The sequence below is a fragment of the Adiantum capillus-veneris genome, chromosome 17, assembly GCF_014529385.1.
Source record: "Adiantum capillus-veneris isolate H3 chromosome 17, ASM1452938v2, whole genome shotgun sequence".
NCBI lineage: Eukaryota > Viridiplantae > Streptophyta > Polypodiopsida > Polypodiales > Pteridaceae > Adiantum > Adiantum capillus-veneris.
Genome location: NC_140947.1, coordinates 110,666,196 through 110,686,122, shown reverse-complemented (window position 1 = coordinate 110,686,122; position 19,927 = coordinate 110,666,196).

Here is a 19,927-nt window from a genome sequence, read left to right as displayed (position 1 = left end):
TCCAGTCCCCTCGTGAAACATTTATGCTCGACCAAAAGCATATGTACAGAACTTTAAAACTGGCACACCAAATTGACGATTTAAAGCACTCGCAAAACCACAACTGTATGTACAAGCTATGTACAAAATCTTTATCCCCTTTCTCTCGCACACCGCATGCTTTAGGTGGGTTGGCCACCCCCCTTGACTACAATTTGTTGCACTTCAGGAACTAAATCCCTCTGGAAATACAGTTTGAGCCGCACACCATTCACCCTGTTCCTAAGAAGCTTGCCATTTGCTCTCACTAGCTGATAGGTCCCGTTCGGAAAGGCCTTCCGCATTTTATACGTACCTATCCACTTCTTCTTGAACTTCTTCTGGAATGTGAAATCCAGATAGCTTTCGTAATTCATGACTAGGTCTCCTTCCTCTATCTTCTTGTCTGGCAGGTTCTGATTGAACTTGGCAATCCTCTTCTCCCTCTGCCTCACATAGTAGTCTGTCGCTGCCTCTCTATCCATCTGCAAAGCCTCTAAACTGGCTATCCGATCCTACAGAGCTCCTCGTTGAGTGGCATTGACACGCCACATACCTTTCAAAGCACCTAGCTATGCATGCATCGGCAACACAGCCTCCTTACCACAGACTAGCTCGAATGGAGTGAAGTTTGTAGCCACTCTATAGGACGTTCTATACGCCCACAGATAATTCTCTAGATTTTCTTCCCACTCAGCTTTTTGTTTATACATGTACTTTGTTAACATCTTGACGATTTGCCCATTAGCTCTCTCAACTAGACCATTGCATCGGGGGTGATAGGGCGAGGAAAACCGATGCTGAATCTTTAGCTTTTCCACTAATGCACTCATAAGCTTGCTTCTAAACCTCTGACCCCTATCAAAAACTAACACCCATGGAATAAAAAAACGGCAACAGATGTTATCAAACACAAACTCAGCCACCACATTAGCATTTACTTCCTTCACTGCTTTGGCCTCGACCCATCTTGTAAGGTAGTCAATGGCTACCACCACGTATTTCTTACCGCTTGTAGACTTTGGGAGAGGGCCTATGGAATCCAGACCCCACTTTTCGAAAGCACTTTGTGCGATGATGGCACCCTGTGACTCCGCTATCAGTCGTCTTTCACCTATAGTTTGACACTCGTGGCATGTTTGCACCAGTAATGCACGTCCTTCACAATGGAAGGCCACCAAAAGCTTGCTCTAAGCACTCGAAAGAGAACCTGATCTTTTCCCTGGTGTCCGCTCTCTTCATGGCATTGCTCCACCACCATTCCTATCTCTTCTTTGTACAAGACCCTTCTAAGCACTCCGTCACGCCCATAGTTTATGAGGTCCTCACCTACCAATGTGAACTTGCGAGCTTTTGCATCACTCTTCTCTTTTTCAACTTAGACAAACCCTCTAAACATTGCCATGTACGCAAAAAACCTTCAATCTCCTTTAGAGTCTCTCTACCTACATAAGTGGTTGGGGCCACATATAGACCTGCAACATGCACCTGCACTTTGCTGCTAGCTAACTGATTCGCCTTTTGGTCCTGATCTCTCCTCACATGCTTGAATTGGATCTCTTCAAAAGACTTTAACATCTTCTTGATGCAAAAAAACCAATGCTTCAAAGAATCGCGCTTTACCTGCCATTGGCCTAACAGTTGCTTGATGACTAGCAACGCATCTCCCTTCACCACCAACCATGAAATGCCAAACTCTATACACTGTTTTAGACCCAAATGCAGACTGAGATACTCCGCCTCATTGTTGGTGTGGACATCCTCCAGATCATACGCCTTCAAAAATATAGCTTTGCCGTGTGGGTCGTATATCACCACACCTCCTCTTGCTTTCTGTACTACCCTTCGATATGCTATGTCGAACCACATAGTAAAAGCATCCTCCAAGTCGGGTTCCTCCTTAGCTTCATCTCGCACCACTCTTGGATAGGCTGGCAAATCAATGGCCTTGCTGACAAGAATGTCTGCCAGGTGAGACCGACTCGTGTGATCTACCTTGAACTCGAACTCGAACTCTTGTAGCTCCAACACCCACTTCATAATCCTCCTTCCTGGCTTCAAATGTAGCACTATCTTTGGCAATAGATTATTAGCTGTCAACACAAAAAACTTGCATTCAATCAAATGGACCTTGAACTTCCTGCAAGCGAAAGACCAGAGCCATCACCCATTGCTCTACCTCAGTGTAGGTAGCCTCTCCTAGGTTAATCACCCTGCTCTCAAAGTATATCAACTTGTAACTCCTCCCTACCTTTTGTAGTAGAACTGCTCCAATAGCAATTGTGCCCACCGTCATAGACACATAGAAGTCGTCCTCTCGATTGGGAGGACATACTGCTGGCAACTGACAGAAAATCTCCTTGACTCTATCAAAAGCCTCCTGAGCTTCTCCATCCCACTCATAACCATGCACTTGTTGAGCCCTCTTTTGAAGAGGATGCACATATTGCAAAAACATCCAAAAGAAACATGATAGATACTTCAGCTTATGAACGAGCAAAGACAAACCTTGAGCATCTGATGGCGGCTCCATCGACACCAACGCCTTCACCTTCTCGGGATCAGCCTCTATACCGTTTTGTGACACCACATGACCTAATAGCTGCGCTCTAGGCTGTGCTAGCTTGCACTTCTTGGGATTCAGCTGACCTCCTTCTTCATCAAGCCTTTGAAAGCATAATTGTAGCTTTGATAGGTTCTCCAATCTTGAATTGTAGCAGCCAATATCATCCATGAAGACCCTAATAAAACGGCCCAAATACCCTGTTCATCCAACCTTGGAAGGTGGCATAGGCATTCACCAATTCGAACGGCATCCTGCTGTAAGCGAAACAATCCCATGGAGATATGAATGTGGTCTTCAACTGGTCTTCAAGTGCAATCCCTATCTGAAAGTATCCCGAAAAGCCATCCATAATCGAGTATCTCTCATGCCCAGCCACCTGGTTTAGGATCTCTTGGTCACGGCATTCAATGGCTTGTAGTCGACACACACTCTCCATTTCCCATTCTTCTTAGGGGTTATAACCACTGGCAAGACCCACTCTAACTCTTTCATAGGGAATATGATTCTAGCATCAAGTAGCTTATTGATATCCTACCAAAGGACTTCCTTTTGGATTTCCCCTAGTCTTCTCAATTTTTGTGCTTTAGGCTTATGTCCCTCCTTAAGAACAAACTTGTGCTCCACCCCCTTCACACCACGTCGTGTCGCCCTCATCTTTGACTGCCATAGGACGAGAACTGCTCTCCTTGGTCTTCAAAGCAAGCACAATCTGTCTGCCTTTCTTTGTCAGGCAAAGTGAACACTTTGCTCTCCCAATCTTGCTTTGCTCCTATCGCCAAAGGCCACGGTCTACCCAAAATGATTGGGTAAGCATTATCCCCCACCTTCATCACGAAAAAGTCTATCAGTCACTCTATGCCTATCACCTTGACCTTCACATCCTGAGCCACACCCAGACATCTGGCCTTAGTATGGTTAGCCATCCTCATGAGCACATTCGACTTGACTACTGCCTTGACTCCCATCTTTTTCATGGTTGCTTCCATCATAACACAAACCTGTGATCCAGCATCTATGTAGGCTTGTACCTGCATCCTCTTCTCTATAATCGCATCAAAAAGTGGAAGAACGTTGGTGGGGCTACCTACCCTCAAAGCCATGTTTTGCACCACTTGCACATTCCCCTTAGCTCTCGGCGGCTTGGTGCTAACACTTATGGACCACTGCCTTCTTAACTTTGGATTTAAGGCTAACAGCTGACCAAAAGTAATATTTGCCTTTTGATTTTGAACATCACTCAACAGATTGTACTCAGGATAGCCATGCCCTAGCTGGAAATCCGCTTGCTTGATTTTGCGACACCTCCTTCTTTTGCTGGGTTCGGGCTGCTCTCTACCTTCGTACACTTTCTCTTTGCCTTTGCGAGCTCTAGTTTCCCGCTCTGTCTCCGTCTCTCTCTCAGCTCTTGCCCTCTTATTGGCCAAAACTTTGACATCCTGCTTATCCACCCCTATGATGTTTACTCTTGGGACCTCACCTCCGTTTTTCGAAACTAGCTGCACAGGATTCTCTACCGCTTCCTCTCTTGGACCATTGAATTGTCCTTGACCTCGACCTCTACCAAAAAGCGGGTAGATACCTCCTCTCTCTCTTTGTGGTTGAGGACAATCGGGTGCATAGTGCCCTTCTTCTCCGCAATTGTAACATCTACCTGGCAGTGGTCTTGCCCTGCCCCTTGCTCCTCTTGGCTGTCCTCTATCCTTGACACTGAGCAACAACTCCTACATTTGCTCAAACAAATCTTGCACCGTGCGCACCCAATTTTGCGGCACAACAGCTACACCTCAGTTTCCATGATTTTCTTCGTGTATAGCCTCCCTCGGACTCTGCGGTTGAACATGAACCATGGTCTCGTAGCCTGACACGCCCTGCTCTATCTTCTTCTTTATCTTTCTGCTCTTTGACCGTGCAATCGCTACCGCACCTTTGTAATTCTCCGAGCTCTCGAAATCGACTTTCTCTCTCACCTTGGGGTGCAGACACGCCATAAACTTGTCTAGCTTGAAGTAGTCTCCACTAGCCAATTGCATGGCTGCCGCTAGCTCTGCCCAACACTCTTCAAAATGACCCAAAAACAGATTGGACTCTTCACTTATATCTTGCTTAAGCGCCTTCATCTTTGCATCCATCTCGATTGGGGAAGCCTCCTTGCGAAAGTCGTGAAGAAACCTCGCCTGTAGAGCCGGCCATGCTTGCTTCGGCTCACCTTCCAATGCTTCATACCATGCTTTAGCTCTACCACGCATCACCAAAGGAAAAGTCTGCATTTTACTATCCTTGTTCGGCATATGCATTGTAGCATGTACAGCTCGAAATCCGACATCCACTCGTCAGGGCTCTCTTCCCCTGTGGAAATCGGTCCATAGCTTCTAGCTGCCATGACCTCCAACACTAAAACTTGGCCATCATAACACTTGTAATTTTAGACAATGTTTGTGGGATGAGTAGATTTTAGATCCACCACTTGGCCATTTAGACTAAGAATTAAGAAGTAGGTTCATCAAAGATCCACCACTTGGACATTATAACAAAGGCTTGAAATGTGGATCCAATTGTTGGTGTCTCATAGATCCACCACTTGGCCATTCTAACCATGTCTTAAAGTTAGTTGCATTCAACACTTGTCCATCATAACACTTGTAATTTTACACAATGTTTGTGGGATGAGTAGATTATAGATCCACCACTTTGCCATTTAGACTAAGAATTAGGAAATAGGTTCATCAAAGATCCACCATTTGGCCATTATAACAAAGGCTTGAAATGTGGATCCAACTGTTGGTGTCTCCTATATCCACCCCTTGGCCATTCTAACCATTTCTTAAAGTTAGGTGCATTCAACACTTGGCAATCATAACACTTGTAATTTTACACAATGTTTGTGGAACCATTATAACAAAGGCTTGAATATTTGGATCCAATTGTTGGTGTCTCCTAGATCCATCACTTGTCCAGTTAGGTGGATTGAACACTTGGCCATCATAACACTTGTAATTTAGGGTAAGAATTGGTTAGTAGGTGCATCAAAGATACACTACTTGGCCATAATCACAAAGACTTGAATTGTAGATACAATTGTTGGTGTCACCTAGATCCACCACTTGGCCATTCTAACCATGTTCTAAAGTTAGGTGGATTTATCACTTGGCCATCATAACACTGGTAATTTTACACAATGTCTGTGGGATGACTAGATCGTAGATCCACCATTTGGCCATTTATACTAAAATTTGAGAATTAGATACATCAAAGATCCACCACTTGGCCATTAGAACAAAGACTTGAAGTGTGGATCCAGTTGTTTGTATCTCTTAGATCCACCCTTTGGCCATTCTAGCCATGTCTTAACGGTATGTGCATTCAGCACGTAGCCCTCATTACACTTGTAATTTTACACAATGTTTGTGGGATGAGTAGATCCTAGATCTACCACTTGGCCATTTCAACTAAGAATTGGGAAGTAGGTGCATCAAAGATACACCACTTGGCCATCATAACAAAGGCTTGAAATGTGGATCCAATTATTGGTGTCTCCTACACCTAACACTTGGACAGTTAGGTGGATTCAACACGTAGCCATTATAACACTTGTAATTTTACACAATGTTTGTGGGATGAGTAGATACTAGATCAACCACTTGTCCATTTAGAGTAAGCATTGGTAAGTATGTGCATCAAACATCGACCACTTGGCCATTATAACAAAGGCTTGAATTGTAGATACAATTGCTGGTGTCACATAGATCCACCAGTTGGCCATACTAACCATGTCCTAAAGCTAGGTGCATTCGGCACTTGGCCATCACACAATGTTTGTGGGATGAGTAAATTTTAGATCCACCACGTCGCCATTTAGACTAAGAACTGGGAAGTAGGTGCATGAAAGATCCACCACTTGGTATTTATAACAAAGGCTTGAAATGTGGATCCAATTGTTGGTGTCTCGTAGATCCACCACTTGGACAGTTAGGTGGATTCAACACTTCGCCATCATAACACTTGTAATTTTACACAACGCTTATGGGATGAGTAGATCCTAGATCCACCACTTGTCCATTTAGAGTGAGTATTGTTAAGTAGGTGCATCAAAGATCCACCACTTGGCCATTAGAACAGATAATTGAATTGTAGATACAATTGTTTGTGTCACCTAGATCCAACACTTGGCCATTCTAACCATGTATTAACGTTAGGTGCATTCAACACTTGGCCATCATGACACTGGTAATTTTACACAATGTCTGTGGGATGACTAGATCCTAGATCCACTGCTTGGCCATTTAGACTAATATCTGGGAATTACATACATCAAAGATCCACCACTTGGCCATTAGAACAAAGGCTTGAAGTGTGCATCCAATTGTATGTATCTCCTAGATCCACCACTTGGCCATTCTAGCCATGTCTTAAAGGTAGGTGCATTCAGCACTTGGCCATCATAACACTTGTAATTTTACACAATTCCTAATGAGAATTACAAGAGTGCTTGGGTGGAGAGAGCAATAAAAAGCATAACACCTAGTTAGATAGCATCAACAATACTTTCAAAAGAGAGAGAAATTAAGCTATTGACAACAGTTGAGGACCGGATTTGCATGGAGCCGGTCCCCCCTCCAAAAGGCTTTGTATCCCATCAAGAGAGACATTGTACAATACAATTCTTTGTGTTCCTTCAAGACTAGCTAGTGCAATGAAGATGAAAGCTTCATGCACTAAGCAAAACACTTAGTAAACACAACTTTAATTATCCCCGTTCTCAGACCCAAGACCTTACACACCTTCGAAGATGGTGAGAGCTAGCAGGGTATGAGAGTAGATTGAGAGGAAGAAGGAGTATCTTACGAGAAAGATGTACCTCTCCTCACATAATCACTCATATTAGCAGAGCTTTAGCTTAGTAATTAGCTTGATAGAGGAGATGAGAATGCATTGAAGCTTGGCTCTTGGTTGGATTTGCATCCACAAGCCAAGAGTGTGGCGATGTAGGCTTCTATCTCACAAGCTTGGAGTAGGTGATGAGCTCTCCATTAAAGCTTGGGAAGAGATAGTCTTCTCTTTCTTCACACATGAGATTTTGTGAGTGTGTGTGTGATAATGCCTTGCAAAAATCATCCCCCCGTCTCCCTTGGGCGAGCCCTCTTGCTATTTTCTCTTGCAGGCTCCCCATTGGACCTCTCCAGATCAAGCCAATGGCTATTAAGCAGCATAAGTGATAGCCTTTTGACATGTGTCCCCCTTTCCCCTTTTGTGAGAGCTTAATCAATTAAACTTAATTGATTTAAATGAATTAAATCCCCATTGGACCTTTCCCCATTCTGACCAATAGGAATTAAGTAGCCCATTGGGTTGCTCAATTCCTATTGGACCCCTTCACGGGCTATCCAATAATCATCCAGGAGACTTAATTTTCATTGGTTCTTTTTATTAAGTGTTTTAAAATTAATTAGGCTAAATTTACTCTAGCCTAATTCTCATTGGTCCACTTCAAGGGTCATCCAATAGGAATTGGGTACACCTTGTGGGCATCTGGCCTAGGGAGCTGACATGTGTCCCTCATTCCCTTTGTGTAAAGGGAGCTTGTGTGTGTGTGTGTGTGTGTGTGTGTGTGTGTGTGTGTGTGTGTGTGTGTGTGTGTGTGTGTGTGGCCTTCTCTCTCATCCCCTACTTGCTAGGCTCGCCCCCTCCTATGTAGGGATATTCAAAGACTTTTTTGGTCACACACAAAGCATCCAATTCCCTTAAGGTTGACCTTTGGACACAACCTTTGAATTTTGGAACCGTAGCATTTTGGAAGTCTTAATGGGCTGAACCTTAGGGTCTTTTTAGCCCATTGTTGCACATGGTTCTTCTGCAGATGCCCCCCCCCCCCCCCCCTTTGGATCCCTATTTTCCCTCCTTTGGATCCCTATTGTGGCCGGTCTGCTACCTTAACCAATATTCTAGCTTTTTCTCCCCTGGCACTTCCCCATATTAATTGATCAGTTTAACATGAGAAAATCATTTAGGAGAATTAGATATTGATTATTATGACAATTTCCTAGATCCATCACTTGTCCATTCTAGCCATTTCTTAAAGGTAGGTGGATTCATCACTTAGCCATCATAACACTTGTAATTTTACACAATGTTTCTGGGATGAGTAGATCTTAGATCCACCACTTGGCCATTTAAACTAAGAATAGTTTCATCAAAGATCCACCACTTGGCCATTATAACAAAGGCTTGAAATGTGTATCCAATTGTTGGTGTCTCCTAGATCCACCACTTAGCCATACTAACCATGTCTTAAAGTTAGATGCATTCAACACTTGGCCATCATAACACTAGTAATTTTACACAATGTTTGTGGTATGAGTAGATCCTAGATCCACCACTTGTCCATTTAGAGTAAGAATTGGTAAGTAGGTGCATCAAAGATCCACCACTTGATCATTATAAAAAAGGCTTGAAATGTGGATACAATTGTTGGTATCTCCTAGATCCACCACTTGGCCATTATAACAAAGGCTTGAAATTTGTAACCAATTGTTCGTGTCTCCTAGTTCCACAACTTGGCTAGTTAGGTGGATTCAACAATTCGCCACCATAACACTTGTAATTTTACACAATGTTTGTGGGATGAGTAGATCCTAGATCCACCACTTGTGCATTTAGAGTGAGAATTGTTAAGTGGGTGCATCAAATATCCACCACTTAGCCATTATAACAAAGGATTGAATTGTAGATACAATTGTTGGTGTCAACTAGATCCACCACTTGGCCATTCTAACCATATCCTAAAGTTAGGTACATTCATCACTTGGCCATCATAACACTGGTAATTTTACACAATGTATGTGGTATGACTAGATACTAAATCCACTACTTGTCCATTTAGACTAAAATTTGGGAATTACATACATCAAAGATCCACTACTTGGCCATTTAAACTAAAATTTGGGAATTACATACATCAAAGATCCACCACTTGGCCATTAGAACGAAGGCTTGAAGTGTGGATCCAATTTTTGGTATCTCTTAGATCCACCACTTGGCCATTCTAGCCATGTCTTAAAGGTAGGTGTATTTAGCACTTGGCTATCATAACACTTGTGATTTTACACAATGTTTGTGGGATAAGTAGATCTTAGATCCACCACTTGGCCATTTAAACTAAGAATTGGGAAGTAGGTTCATCAAAGATCCACCACTTGGGTTTTATAACAAAATCTTGAAATGTGGATCTAATTATTGGTGTCTCCTAGATCCACCACTTGGCCATTCTAATCATGTCTTAAAGTTAAACGCATTCAACACTTGGCCATCACAACACTTGTAATTTTACACAATGTTTGTGGGATGAGTAGATTCTAGATCCACCACTTGGCCATTTAGACTAAGAATTGGGAAGTAGGATCATCAAAGATCTACCACTTGGATTTTATAACAAAGGCTTGAAATGTGGATCTAATTGTTGGTGTCTCCTAGATCCACCACTTGGCCATTCTAACCATGTCTTAAAGTTAGGCGCATTCAACACTTGCCAATCATAACACTTGTAATTTTACACAATGTTTTTGGGATGAGTAGATTCTAGATCCACCACTTGGCCATTTAGACTAAGAATTGGGAAGTAAGTGCATCAAAGATCCACCACTTGGCCATTATAACAAAGGCTTGAAATGTGGATCCAATTGTGGGTGTCTCTTACATCCACCACTTGGCCATTCTAACCATGTCTTAAAGTTAGATGCATTCAACACTTGGCCATCATACCACTTGTAATTTTACACAATGTTTGTGGGATGAGTAGATCCTAGATCCACCACTTGTCTATTTAGAGTAGGAGTTGGTAAGTAGAAGCATCAAAGATCCACCAATTGGCCATTTAGAGTAGGAGTTGGTAAGTAGAAGCATCAAAGATCCACCACTTGGCCATTATAACAAAGGCTTGAATTGTGAATACAATGGTTAGTGTCACCTAGATCCACAACGTGGCCATTCTACCCATGTCCTAAAGTTAGGTGCAGTCAACACTGGGCCATCATAGCACTGGTAATTTTACACAATGTGTGTGGGATGAGTAGACCCTAAATCCACCACTTGGCCATTTAGAGTAAAATTTGGGAGTTAGATACATCAAAGATCCACTTGGCCATCATAATACTGGTAATTTTAGCACTTGGCCATCATAACACTGGTAATTTTACACAATGTGTGTGGGATGAGTAAACCCTAGATCCACCACTTGGCCATTTAGAGTAAAATTTGGGAATTAGATACATCAAAGATCCACCACTTGGCCATTAGAACAAAAGCTTGAAGTGTGCATCCAATTGTATGTATCTCCTAGATCCACCATTTGGCCATTCTAGCCATGTCTTAAAGGTAGGTGCATTCAGCACTTGGCCATCATAACACTTGTAATTTTACACAATGTTTGTGGGATGAGTAGATTCTAGATCCACCACTTGGCCATTTAGACTAAGAATTGGGAAGTAGGATCATCAAAGATCTACCACTTGGATTTTATAACAAAGGCTTGAAATGTGGATCTAATTGTTGGTGTCTCCTAGATCCACCACTTGGCCATTCTAACCATGTCTTAAAGTTAGGCGCATTCAACACTTGCCAATCATAACACTTGTAATTTTACACAATGTTTTTGGGATGAGTAGATTCTAAATCCACCACTTGGCCATTTAGACTAAGAATTGGGAAGTAAGTGCATCAAAGATCCACCACTTGGCCATTATAACAAAGGCTTGAAATGTGGATCCAATTGTGGGTGTCTCTTACATCCACCACTTGGCCATTCTAACCATGTCTTAAAGTTAGATGAATTCAACACTTGGCCATCATAACACTTGTAATTTTACACAATGTTTGTGGGATGAGTAGATCCTAGATCCACCACTTGTCCATTTAGAGTAAGAATTGGTAAGTAGGTGCATCAAAGATCCACCACTTGACCATTATAAAAAAGGCTTGAAATGTGGATACAATTGTTGGTATCTCTTAGATCCACCACTTGGTCATTCTAGCCATGTCTTAAAGGTAGGTGCATTAAGCACTTGACTATCATAACACTTGTAATTTTACACAATGTTTGTGGGATGAGTATATCTTAGATCCAACACTTGGCCGTTTAGATTAAGAATTGGGAAGTAGGTGCATCAAAGATCCACCACTTGGCCATTATAAAAAAGGCTTGAAATTTGGATCCAATTGTTGGTATCTCCTAGATCCACCACTTGGCCATTATAAAAAAGGCTTGAAATGTGGATCCAATTGTTGGTATCTCCTAGATCCACCACTTGGTCATTCTAGCCATGTCTTAAAGGTAGGTGCATTCAGCCCTTGGCCATCATAACACTTGTAGTTTTACACAATGTTGGTGGGATGAGTAGATCCTAAATCCACCACTTGGCCATTTAGACTAAGAATTGGAAAGTAGGTGTGAAGCCCACCATTTATCCAAACATATCCTCTATTGAATTATAGAGATCCACAAGGTCCACCACTCGTCCAAGCTAAGCTCTATTGAAGGATAGATATCCACAAGTTCCACCACTTGTCCAAGCCTCAAGGTCCAACCAGAGCACAAGGTCCAACCACTTGTCCATGCCACAAGTTCCAACCAGAGCACATAGAGCTAGAATTTCCACAATCTAAGTTATGCATGGAAAATTGATGCAAGGTCCACCACTTCTTCAACCGAAGCTCCATTGAAGCATTGAGCATCACTTCATTGAAGAATAGGGAGTCATAATGTTCATCACCTATTCAAGATAATCTCTATTGAAGCATTAAGTGATGGAAGGTCCTCAATTTAGGCTAAGCATGGAGAAATGATGGAACGTCCATCACTTGTTCAATCTTAAGCTATATTGAAGCATAGAGAGCCACAAGGTCCACCACGTTGGTGCAGCCAAAGTGTGTCGACTCTAGAGGGTGGAATGGTGTTATGGCAGTAGCCGCACATGCGGTCCTGCGGTCTTCCGGAGGTCTGGACACTGCAGATCAGGAGCCATGCAGTATGCGGCGGGCATAGCGACGGTTCTTCACAGGATATCATGGGACAGGAGTGTGTGCACTGTTCCCGATCTGCGCTGGAGCAGCGGTTGTATATGGAGGGGCATATCTATCTTTTGATGTAACTTAACCAATCTCTATGATATTCAGGGCATCTACTATTGTAACTCTGTGTCTGGATCACACATGAATGAAGCAAGAGGTGTTCTGTGCTTGCGTACTGTGTACTTACTTCTATTGTCATTCTATATGTTGATGTGCACATAATGTAGTTGCGGGTAATCATTCCCGTAATGCCTATTGCTCCTGTGCGGGCAATAGCCATTACATCTGGTGACCACGATGCGTGATGGACGGCCTGAGATGAATATGCATGCGCACTAGGTCGCAGGGTCCGCCTAACCTTGTGATTCCAATTGTAGGAAGACGTCGGAGAAGGGACAGTTCAGATGAATTTGTTTTTTCTTCACCGCCCGCAGATTGAGGAATCTGTATCTCCATCACCAAGCCCGGTGAGTGGTAGGCAGTTGCGGCAAGCGAGACGTACTCCGCACAGTCAGTCATGTCCTCCTATCGTACATTCACCCTCACCCACTCCGGTTTCTCCACCATCGTCTCTGGTAAGCAGTTTGGGGGTATCTCCGCCACTGTCTCCACCTCCTAGTGCTCGTCAACTTTTTCTGGGAGGAGGAGGAACAATTGGGCAAGGGGTGATGGCTCATCCTCAGATTAAGTATAGTCGGTTTCGAGGTTGTTTGAGTGAAGACCCTAATGCACATTTGCGCAAATTCAATAAATCTTATAGATTGAATCATCTTGGGGTGGTGATTCCTCTTCATCAACAATCAGTGTTTGAATCTACACTCTCGAGGAAAGTTGCAAAATGGTTGTCCGAATACCCTGATGATCATTTTCATACGTATGTTGACGGATCCATAGCGTTTTTACGAAGGTTTCGAACGGAAAAGACAGTCCCTCAACATTTGGAAAAGCTTCGAACGCTCCGGCAGAAGTCATTGCCAGTGGAGGATTACGCTGCAAAATTTCGGATGCTTTTGCAAAGGGTACCTCAGGCACAAAGGCCGCCAGTCGAAGTGCTGAATGATTATTTTTTGCGGGGGCTCAACAAGGATCTCAGAACGGCTATGTAAACAGTGGATAAGGTAACTACTCCGCTGGATAATGTAATTGCTAGGGCTGTAGTAGTAGGAGAGGATTTAGAGGATACGGAATCTCCAAAGAAATCAAAGAAAAAAGACAGGAAGAAATCTCATCGAAAGTCGCAAGACAGTGGCAGTGATAGTTCGGAGTCGGAATCCGCAGTATCAGATTCCTCGGACTCAGGCAACAGCGATTCGGGAAAAGAATCGGAAGAGACACCGTGGAAAAAATCCCAGCATCACGGGAAAGGTGTTTCATCCGGATCGTCGGAATTGGCTGCGGTGGGTAAAAGTCTGAAGGAACTATGGTGTACCCAATGTCGGAATCTGGGCCATGCTTCTCAGGAGTGCGCAATGAATCAGAAGTAGTGTGCGATTTGCACGACCAATACTCATAATACAGTGGAATGTTATTTCAATGGCCGGGGTCGTCGGAGTCGAGGGGACTCTTCTACCTGGCAACAACCACAGATAGGGCAGGGACAAGAGCCTACTGTGGCGATGGCTCATGCTCATACATCAGAGACGCCTGTGCAAGGTCAAGCAGGAGGACAGGGTCAAGGGGGAGGATGTGGTCGCGGAAGAGGTGGCCGAGATCCTAATCGCCCCAAGAAATGCCTATAGTGTTTGGGGGATGGACACTGGCGATCCGAGTGTACTGAAGCTATGGAATACGATCAGAAGAAGCAGAAACGCGTTGTAGGGAAACACCCTAGTGTGGCTATGGTTCAGATTGAAGGACTGGAGGAGTGTGATTTAGTGGTTTGATTAATCACACGATCGGGTAAAAATGTGGTTTCAACTCCCAATGTGAAGATTCCGGATTGGACAGCTCATGAAGAAGTGCGGAAAAAGACTGTGTCCTGGTTGCCACAATTCGCACCACCAGTGAAGTCAGCAGGACCATCGACTGTGGGCCTGGAAATAAAGGAAGGAAAAGCTGGAAATAAGGAGGATATTAAAGACGAGGAGGATTGGAATTCAGTTTGGAAAGAGTTCCTCACGTCACCAATACAAGTACCTCTAGGTTCATTGCTGAAATTGGTCCCGAATTTCCATAATCATTGCTGCGACAAAGGACCACTGAGCTGAGGGAAGTCACCTTTGGGAAAGTTGAAAGCAAGGAGGATGATTCAGCCCCGTTGCTGGCGAATAGGATAATGGATACCCGCATTCCGGAGCTTTCAGTTAGATACCATGGAACGTACATTGACAAAGTACTATTAGATGGAGGAGCACGAGTAAACATTATTACCCAAGTAGCTTGTGAGCGTTTTGGCCTCAGTGATTGGGAGCCTGCACCCTTTGTAGTCCGCATGGCGGATCAAAGAAGAGTGCAACTAGTGGGTTTACTTCGGGGCATTGTTTTGGATGTGGCGGGCTTATCCTTTGCTGTTTCCTTAGTAGTCTTGAATATTGAAGATCATAATCAGGATTATCACATTATCTTGGGGAGACCCTAGTTACGACAAGCGCGGGTAAGGCATAATTTGGAAGCAAATATGCTTATAGTAAAGAAGGGTAGAAGAAAAGTGCGGGTGATGTTGGGAACATGCAGACAACCAGTTCAGGCAGCATGGCCGGTGATAGCAGAAACAGTCAATATGGTGGAAGGATTCGAAGAGGATGAAGAGGAACAATTTCTAAAAGCTAATCCGGATTTGGTTTCTTTATATCTTGCGGATATTTCTCTGATTTCGAAAGGGAATTCAGTGGGGATTTCAAGAATTCTAGCAGGAATAGGGGAGCAACAACAGATTCTTCCAAGTCTTGAATCATTGGAGGACGTTATTCAGCAAGAACGTGCGTTTGAGGCGCAAATGGAAAAAATTACAAGGGTTAAAGAAGATGAACTAGAGAGGGTCTTTCTAGGAGAGCAAGCGGAGTTGCGACCCATATATATTAATAAGCAGCTGGAGGCAAGTTTTAGAGATGATTTGATCAAGTTACTGACAGATTTTAAGGATGTTTTCACATGGGAATATGCGGATATGCAGGGATTGGATCCTAAGTTTTATCAGCATACGATAAATCTGAAACCGGATGCGGTGCTAGTGAAGCAGCACTCATACAGGATGAATCCGAATGTGGCAAACAAAGTTAAGATGGAAATTGATCGCCTCTTGGAAGTGGGTTTTATTACCCCTATTGATAATCCGGAGTGGATTTCTCCAATTGTGGTCGTACCAAAGAAAAACAAGCAAATCCGAATTTGTGTGGATTACCGGAAATTGAATGCAGCTACTACTATTCCATATCCTTTTCCTCTTCCATTTTTGGATTCCATTTTGGATGATGTAGCAGAACATGAGATGTATACTTTTTTGCATGGATTTAGTGGATATAATCAAATCCGAATGGCATTGCGAGATCAGCCAAAAACTACTTTTATTACCGCATGGGGTGTGTTTGCCTACACAGTGATGTGATTCGGATTGCGGAATGCACCTTCCAGTTTTCAAAGGGATATGTTCCAAATCTTTGGTCCTTATTTGACGGATTTTATGAGAATTTTTCTGGATCACCTCAGTGTTTTTGGAGCGCAATTGGAGCATTTGAAGCAATTACGGTTATGCTTTATAAAATGCAGAGAGGTAAAATTCAGTTTGAATCCTTTAAAGTGTGCATTTGCTGTTTGCAGTGGCAGGCTATTGGGGCATATAATTTCTGAAGATGGTATTTCTATGGATCCAGACAAAATTGCCGCAATCATGGAAGCGCCTCCACCGCGGAACCAGAAGCAGTGCCAGATTTTCCTGGGTCAAAAAGCCCGTTGGCATGGGAGGCATTTGCGGTTTGTCGCGCATTTGGAAATCCCAATTACTCAGGCATCTCATGCTATAGATTTTGAATGGACATAGGAATGTGACTTGGCTTTTTGGAGATTAAAACTTCAGCTATCCAAAGCTCCGATTATTCTTGCACCGAATTGGGATCAGGATTTTCATGTATTTGTGGATGCTCGAAAGATTCTACAATCTGGATTATGGTGGCCCACATTGTTTCAGGATGCGAGAAATTATGTGCAACAGTGTGATGTGTGTCAGCGGTTGGGGCAACCTACCAAACAGTCCAGAATGCCTTTTCAGCCAGTTCTGCCCTTGGAGCCTTTTCAAAAGTGGGGTTTGGATTTTGTTGGTCCTTTTAAACCAGTGGCAGCTCACAGAGGTAATAAGTATATTTTGACAGCCACGGATTATGCTACCAAATGGGTGGAGGCATGGCCTTTGAGAGATAACATTGCAGTTTCTGTGGTGGGATGCTTATATAAGGATATCTTTTCTAGATATGGCTACCCTATTGAGCTGGTTAGTTGACAGGGGAAGTCATTTTTTGAATAAGGTGATGGAGAGAATGCTACGGTTTTATTTTGTATTGCACAGGAAATCTTCTCCATATTATCCTCAAGCGAATGGGCAAGCAGAATCAACTAATAAGCAATTGATTCGGATTTTAACAAAGTTAGTGAATATGCATCGAACAGATTGGTATGTGAAACTTCCTTCCTCCTTATGGGCCTATCGAACAGCTTATAAAGTGGCAACAGGATTGACTCCTTTTAAGTTGGCATTTGGCATGGAGGCAATCACCCCGGTGGAGCATGTGATCCCGAGTCTGCGGATGTTGATTGCGGATCGGCTTCTTCCGAAGGATTTTGTGATTTATCAATTGGATGTTTTGCAGGAACTGGACAAAGAGCCGTTGAATAGCTTTGTGGTGCTGCAGGATCTGTAGTCTAGGCGGAAAAAATGGCTGGATCGCTTGAAAGCACAGTAATTTGTTCGGGGGGAAACTAGTCCTTGTCTTTAATTCCCGCCTCGGGAAGATGTTGGGGAAGCTTAAATTACGGTGGTCAGGACCATTCTGGATTTTTCAAGCATGCGGGCCCATCTCTTTTTATTTGGCGGATTTACAGGGGGAGGTTATTTCTGTACTGGTTAATGGTTTCAGACTGCGCCATTATGTTTCACCTACCCCGATTCAGTGCCCCTTTGCTGTGGTACAAGAGCCGGAAGCCGCCCTAATCATGATTGGGGATTCTTTGCATGCAATCTTGGAAAGTGGGAAAGGAACTATGATGGTTGTGACACCGTGGATCACTCTATTTTGGGAACTCATTGTGAAAGGGTTACTACTACATGCCGACGATTCTTATTGTGTTTCTCATGTTTAGTGTGTCGCGCGCTCTTAGTTCTATACTCTCTGCTCCTTCATCTCATCGCTGCCATGACAGCTTCCCTCCTGCAATGTATTCCTTTCACTCCTGTACAGCAGCTAGCGCTTCGACGAGTGGACGCATGGCTGCAAGACTTGCGGCGGCTGCGTGTGTTCGCCAACTTGGATTGGCAAGGGATACCAGTTCACCCGCAGGCAGCAGGTTTGATTGAGCAACTGGCTGTTGGCGATATTGTGGTGCTGAATAATCAACAGATTCAGTTATAGTAGAAAGGATCTCCAGGTGTTGTTGTTTGCCCAACGATGGCGTGGTGCACGCCTCTCATGTGATCCCTACTATAGATGTCGAGCAGGAGTTTGTCTTGAAAGTAAAAGGGGAATATAAGCTTTCAGGGTTGTCAGATGTAGCAACAAGGGATGCGTATCGATGGTTTCTCGAGGCGATTTGGCTACAAGCCAAAACCTATACCATTTCGACCCAAGCAAGAAATGTTTTGCATTCGGACAACTTTGGGCTAGTAGCTTGGGCAGCGGTTGTTAGAGTACGACTGCTAGCGGAGTGCCAAAGAGTGATGGCACAGTTGGGGAGAAATACCCCAACCACAATACAAAAGTTGGCCAACTTCTCACATTGATTTTTCCTTTAAGAGAAGTTTTTCCTCTCGCCCTGCGTCTCTGTATCACTTTGAAGATGATCGATTGGTGGTCCAAGGGACTGTTGCTCCTCTGCCGTCGCAAACGCAAAGTTTGGCAGTGCCTGCTGAGAGGAAAACACAGCAGCAGCATGTTGGCACTGGGGATTTTCCAGGTTCATTGACAGCAGTGGTATCCTCTGGAGCCCATGCGATGGACACTGCAGGTGCAGGATCAGCAAACTGTAAGCGCGGCAGGGAGGAACAACAATTTTCTACACCACCTCCGGCGACTGCATCTCTTATTTCAGAGGATTCTACGGTGGCTCGTTGGCGTCGCCGAATGCAGGAGAGAGTGGGCAGTGCTACTCCATTGAGGACGGGCTCTTCGGTTGCGGATGTTCCCGCTCAACCGGAAACTTCTGGCACTACCAATGCGGCTGCCTCGACGGGAGGTACTCTTCCCGCAGCGCTACCCTGGGAGGCTACGACAGCGACCCCCGCTGACCAATTACAGGCATGCGGCACTTTTTTGAGCAGACTTGCAGAGTCTATTTGTGCGGCCTGGCCAGCCCCCGCCCACAGAGGGAAGAGTAACTGAGCTGGAAGCGCAGGTAGCGGCCTCGCAAACTCGCATTGCTGAGTTGTCCACTCAAAATGAAGAGTTGACTGCAACAACTCGCCAGAAAGGGGCAGAAATACAGATGTTATGAGGGGCTAATTCCGAGTTTGTGGCCTCTATTCAACAAGAACTTCTTCAGTTGAGAACGAAGCATAGCCTGGCCTCATACTTAGCCTCGCACCCTGGTGATGTAATGATCAATATGAATGATTTGGATGCGTTGGCAGTGGAGATGCAAGAGGATCTCTGTGTTTTTTTTGGATAATCAACTACAAAGCTGGAGCACACGCTTGGCTGCTGTTGAGGTGAGAGCACAGCCACCCACTCAGCAGGTTGTGGTGCAACAACCCGAGTCATCCAACACTGACAGAGGTAAGAGTGTTGTTCCCGAGGGTTTTGATGTTGCTGATTGGGCACAAGCTACAGAGGATTGTGTTGAATACCAGGCTCATGCATTTCGTTTGCAGAAAATGATTCGTCGATTTCGTAAGGCGCAGGGTCTGTTTTTGGGTGGAGACCTTGGCTCATTCTTTTCTCTCAATCTACCACCTTGCCCTCCATTTTGGTCTGCTCTTAATAGATACCTTTCTCGTTATTACCCTTTACATACACCTCTTACTCCTTTTCCATAGGCGCCTCAATCTATTTCTTTGCCAACGCAGTTTATTCCTCGGGCTCCTTGGCCGGAACATATTGAGATAGATCCACATCTTTTGGATGAGGTCTATCGGGCACATAC